The following is a 5,050-nucleotide window of genomic DNA, read 5'->3' on the forward strand; positions in this document are numbered from 1 at the left end:
TGTGATGGAATCTGATTTTAGTTTCCAGGATTCATTGCCCAAATGACTACAGTCGTCCAAATGTCCTCAAGTATATCTGCTCTGTCATCTGGTTTAAACGTCAGTCTTTGATGTTTCTGTCGATCCATTGGTGTCAAGATTTCTTTACCAGATGGTGGAGTTTCACACTTCCAGTTTCTCAATATAATTGGAGCAGATATCTGGGTAAGATGCAGTCATAATTTACTAAAAGTACAGCCCCTCTATTGCGTAGTTTTTCTTGAGAAATTTAAAAATACAGAAAAATGTAAATAACACATATCGAGTATCCATGAACCAACCACCCAATATTGAAAGTTGTTAACATTTTTGACATATTTGATTCAAATCTTTTTTAAAAAGTAAACATAATGAAGTGTAAAGGAAAAAATGAAGTCTCTTTGCTCTCTATTGCCACTGTGAATTTTCTCTTTCCCAAAGGTACTTTCCCTAAAGTTAGCCCTTGTCATGAATTTAGTATATATCTTCTAGTCCATAAAAATAATTACATACACACATTTCCTTCCAGGAGAGTAAAAGAGCATTGCTTTGCACAATTTTTTAAAATTAATGTAATTAGCATATCATTCTTATCTTTGTTTTGATATTCAAAATTACACACTTTGGACAATCCACATTTAAGTATATAAATTCCTTTCTGTGACTTTGTGATATTCTGTTATATCAATATTTATCTAACCATTCGTTCTTGATGGACTATTGGATAGTTTTTAATTTTTCACCATCATAACTTGCTGTAACTAGTCACATACTTATTTGTGCTCAGAAGCAACTTTCCCTGGACTGGTGGTACTTAAAGTGTGGTTCGCAAACTGGCTGTCTGTCCAAAAATGATGACAGTCCATGCAAGATAAGAAGTCTTGGACAAAACAGGTCCGCTATGTAACAAAGCACATTTTTAGACCACTTGACATTTCATAGCAAGATTTTTCCAGGAAGGAAGTGATGTGCTGATTTACGTTCTGGCACAGGCTCTTTATTTAATCATGGATTGAGTAGTACTGCTCCACATCACACACATGAACCTGGAATTCCTGGGTCAAAGTATGTGACTCTTCATTTTACTATGTACTACAAAATTGCTCTCCACAGAGATTGTCCCAACTTATTTATCCATAAAACTTTTCATTTTTTCCCACATTCTTACCCGATTAAACAAATTAGTTTATTACAGCTTATTGAGATATAATTCATATACCATACAATTCACCCATTTAAACTATACAAGTCAATGGCTATTATTTTATTCAGAGTGGTGATCTATTACCATGATTTTAGAGCATTTTCACCTCCCCCTAAAACTCTATACCCTTTAGCTATCACTTCCTTGTCCAATCTTCTCATCCCCCATGCCTAGGCAATTACTAATCTACCTTCTGTCTCTACAGATTTCCCTATTCTGGACATTTCATATACATGGAATCAAATAATATGTGATCTTTTCTAACTGCCTTCTTTCATTTTGCATAATATTTTCAAGATTCATCCATGTTGTAGTATGTATCAATATTTTGCTCCTTTTGGGGGTGGAATAATATTCCATTGGGAGCTCAGCTGGCCCCGCCTTGCCAGGGGATGTGACACTGAGGCCCAGCACAAGGTGGAATTAGAGGACCCCAGGGACATGTCCCCCTGGAGCTGGCTGTGTCTTTGACACAATGCCAATGTGGACAAAGAAAGCTGCCAAGGCTGGGTAGTCCTCAGGAGTAGTCAGCCCTGGGGATCCTGAGATGGGGCAGCTGGTGCTCCAGTATCAGGACCACCAGAGAGCCACCCAGAGGTTGGTGTGCTCTCTGGAAACGCTCAACAAAACTCCACCAGGCCTCCGATTTCTGTGTAAACGAAGTGGGAGTTCACCGACTGGTTGTCCCTGGAGTCCAAAATGTGCCCAAGCGACATGGACCCTGGGTGGAAATAGGATGGAAGCCTGTGCTGGATACCAGTCTCCTGGGCTTGGGGCACATGACTGGGCAGCGGGCCAAAGAAGCTTCATCTCCAAGGGCCAGGCGGCGGAGCCCCAGGGATGGAAGTGGATGCTGGGGCTGGCTCCGCTTCAGCCAGAAGCACTGCTGGCCACCCTGTGGCCCAGTGAGAAGTATCTGGCCAGTCGCCTTACCTGTCCTTTTATCTCCGCCCATGTGGATGCACTCACAATGTGACCTTTGAGAGGTCAGCTGGGGCCCAACCATACTGTGAGAGGTGCCCCTGAGGCTCCTGGTTCAGACCTCTGGGAGGCTGCTAAGGCTGGGGAGTGGGTCACTGCAGGCCCAGTGTGTCACCCATACTGCCTGCCAGTGGTCCAGCTCCTGTGGCAGCCTTCAAGACCCCACATGCCTGACTATATTGGCAGCTGTCTTCCTGGGAAGGAGGCTAGGACAGGGTGTCTCCAGTGTCTTGACTTCTGATCTCACATGTTTTCCCACAAAAACAAGAATTTAGGCTGTGGTTCAGGGCAGCTGTTTGCACCAATGTTGGCACCAATGTTGGCTTTCAGGAGTATGGCTTTGTCTCCGTCCAGGAGTCCTTTGTGGGTAGCCCAGGGACCTGGCCCTGACACTCAGAGTGTTATTTCTCTTTCAACATAGGCCCTAGTTCTAATAACAGATTTCAGAAACACTTAAAAAAAAAAAGTTTTATCGAGATATAATGTAATATAATCAGTGGTTTTTAGTATATTCACAGATATGCAACTGTCACCAGTCAATTTTTGAACACTTTATCAACTGAAAAAGAAACCCCTGCCCTTTAGCTGTAACTCTCCCATCCTCTCCCTAGACCTAAGCAACTACTAATCTTTCTATCTGTATAGATTTCCCTATTCTGGACTTTCATGTGAATGGAATCATATAATACATGGTTTTTAGTGACTAGCTTTTGCACTTGGCACAATGCTTTCAGAGTTCATCCAAGTTATAGTACATAACTACTTCATTCTTTTTTATGGCCAAATCCATTGTACGAATATACCACATTTTGTTTATTCACTCATCCATTAACAGACATTTGGATTGTTTCCACTTTTTGATTATTATGAATAATGCTGCTATAAGCATTAGTATACAATAAATATTCCATTGTATGGGTATACCACATTTTGTTTATCTATTTATTAGTTGATGGACATGGGTTGTTTCTACCTTCTTGGTTATGAAAAATGCTGCTAAGAACATTTGTGTACAAGATTTTGTGTGAATATGTGTATTCACTTCTCTTCGGTATATATCTAGGGATGGAATTGCTGGGTTAAATAATAAGGCTGTGTTTAATCTTTTGGGGACTGGCCAAACTGTTTTCCAAAGTGTCTATACCATTTACATTCCCACAAGCAGTGTATAAGTTGTAAGTGTATAAGTTTTATTCTGATATCTCCAACACATGTTATTAACTTTTTTATCATATCCATCCTAAAGGGTGTGAAGTAGTACCTCAATATGCTTTTGATTTGCTTTTTTTTAAAATGACATAATGCTGAGCATTTTGCATGTGCTTATTGGTTATTGGTTATCTTCTTTGGAAATATGGCTATTCATATCCTTTACGCATTATTTAGTATAGTTATTTGTCTTTTTATTATTGAGTTATTTACATAATATTTATATAATTCTTTATATGATTGAGATACAAATCCATTACCCATTAAAGAATTTGCAAATTTTTTTCTAATTAATTTGTTCCATTTATATTTTTACAATTGTAAATGAGGTATGATATATATCAGTACAGCTCAGTGTATAAAAATATACAAAAATTAATGTGTGTTATATATGTTTGCATGTACATCCTGTTAATATAATATGTTGCTGGATTCAATTTCTAATATTTTCTTAAGGCTTTTGTGACTATTTTTATGAGGAATATTGGTCTGCGGTTTCCTTTTCTTATAAGCAATTTGGGCTTGTGCCAGTGTGCCAGCCTCATAAAGTGCATCTTTTTTCTGAAGAGTCTGTGAAGGATTGGTATCATTTATTTCTTAAATGATTGATGGAATTCAACAGCAAAGCCATCTGGGCCTGATAGTTTTCTGTGAGAAGAATTACATTTGTATTGGATTTTATACTGTTGAGTTCTGGGTTTTATCTTCCTGTAAAAACTGTTGGACTTTGTTTAAGAAGGTACTTAAGTTGCTTGTGGACCAACGGATGACTTTGAGGCTTCCTTTTGCATTTTGTTAGGGTGGGTTTAAAACGGTCTTTCCTCCAATTCTAGCTTATTCCCACTACTAATGCTTGACTCCTCTGGTGTCTTTATCGAATGCACAGGTGTACAGCAAGGGCTTTTCACTTGGACTGGCTGGAACTGGAAGTTCTCTCACTCTCTAAGCTCTGAGACTTGTTCAGATTAAAGCTCCCTAGTAGCAGCTCTTTGGCCAGTTCATAGCATTTCCTACACATGCAAAACTTACCATTCAGCCTCAGACTCCAGGGGAAACCTGCACGTCGTCCTGGAGTTTTTATTCCGTGTAGCACTTTCCTGTCCATTATTTTGTTCCACAAATTCCAGATGCTTCCTCTTTCCCAAACTCCAGTCTCTGTTGCTTCACCTCAGGGAGACCACCGTGCTCTTCTTTAGACTCCTCCCCTCTCTACACTGTTACCCAGAAAGTCTCTCTGAGAAGACAGCTGAGGTTTCCTTATGGGTTTCCTTAACCTCAGGTGTCACAGTCCTGCACTGCCTGTTGTCCAATATCCAAATATAGTTGCCTCGTTCATTTTGTCTGGTTTTCTATTTGGTTATAGTGGGAAGATAAGTTAATTTCTAAATACTCTATTATGGCTGAAGCAGAAGTTTCCACATAAAATCCAAATTAATAAGAATGCTAGCCTTTATCCAGTTAATCAAGAGAAATCCATTTTTTTTCTTCCCTGATCCCTTTCTTGTTATAGTGTGGCACTCTTACTCATCCAGGGGATTCAGGAGTGATTTCTGTCACCTGAGACAAGAATGGGAAGTGTGCTCAATGCCTCGAAGGCCCGTTCGATCCTCTCTTCTGGCTGCTGTTACTGTAATTGCT

The 5,050-nt window shown here is 39.5% G+C and overlaps 1 pseudogene; it reads left to right on the forward strand.

Annotated features, from left to right (window-relative positions):
- The first annotated feature begins 1,693 nt into the window (after positions 1–1,693).
- LOC120582691 (ankyrin repeat domain-containing protein 13D-like) lies at positions 1,694–2,248 on the forward strand (annotated as a pseudogene).
- The last annotated feature ends 2,802 nt before the right edge of the window (positions 2,249–5,050 follow it).

The sequence above is a fragment of the Pteropus medius genome, unplaced genomic scaffold (assembly GCF_902729225.1).
Source record: "Pteropus medius unplaced genomic scaffold, Ma_sr-lr_union100, whole genome shotgun sequence".
In the NCBI taxonomy this organism is placed as follows: Eukaryota; Metazoa; Chordata; class Mammalia; order Chiroptera; family Pteropodidae; genus Pteropus; species Pteropus medius.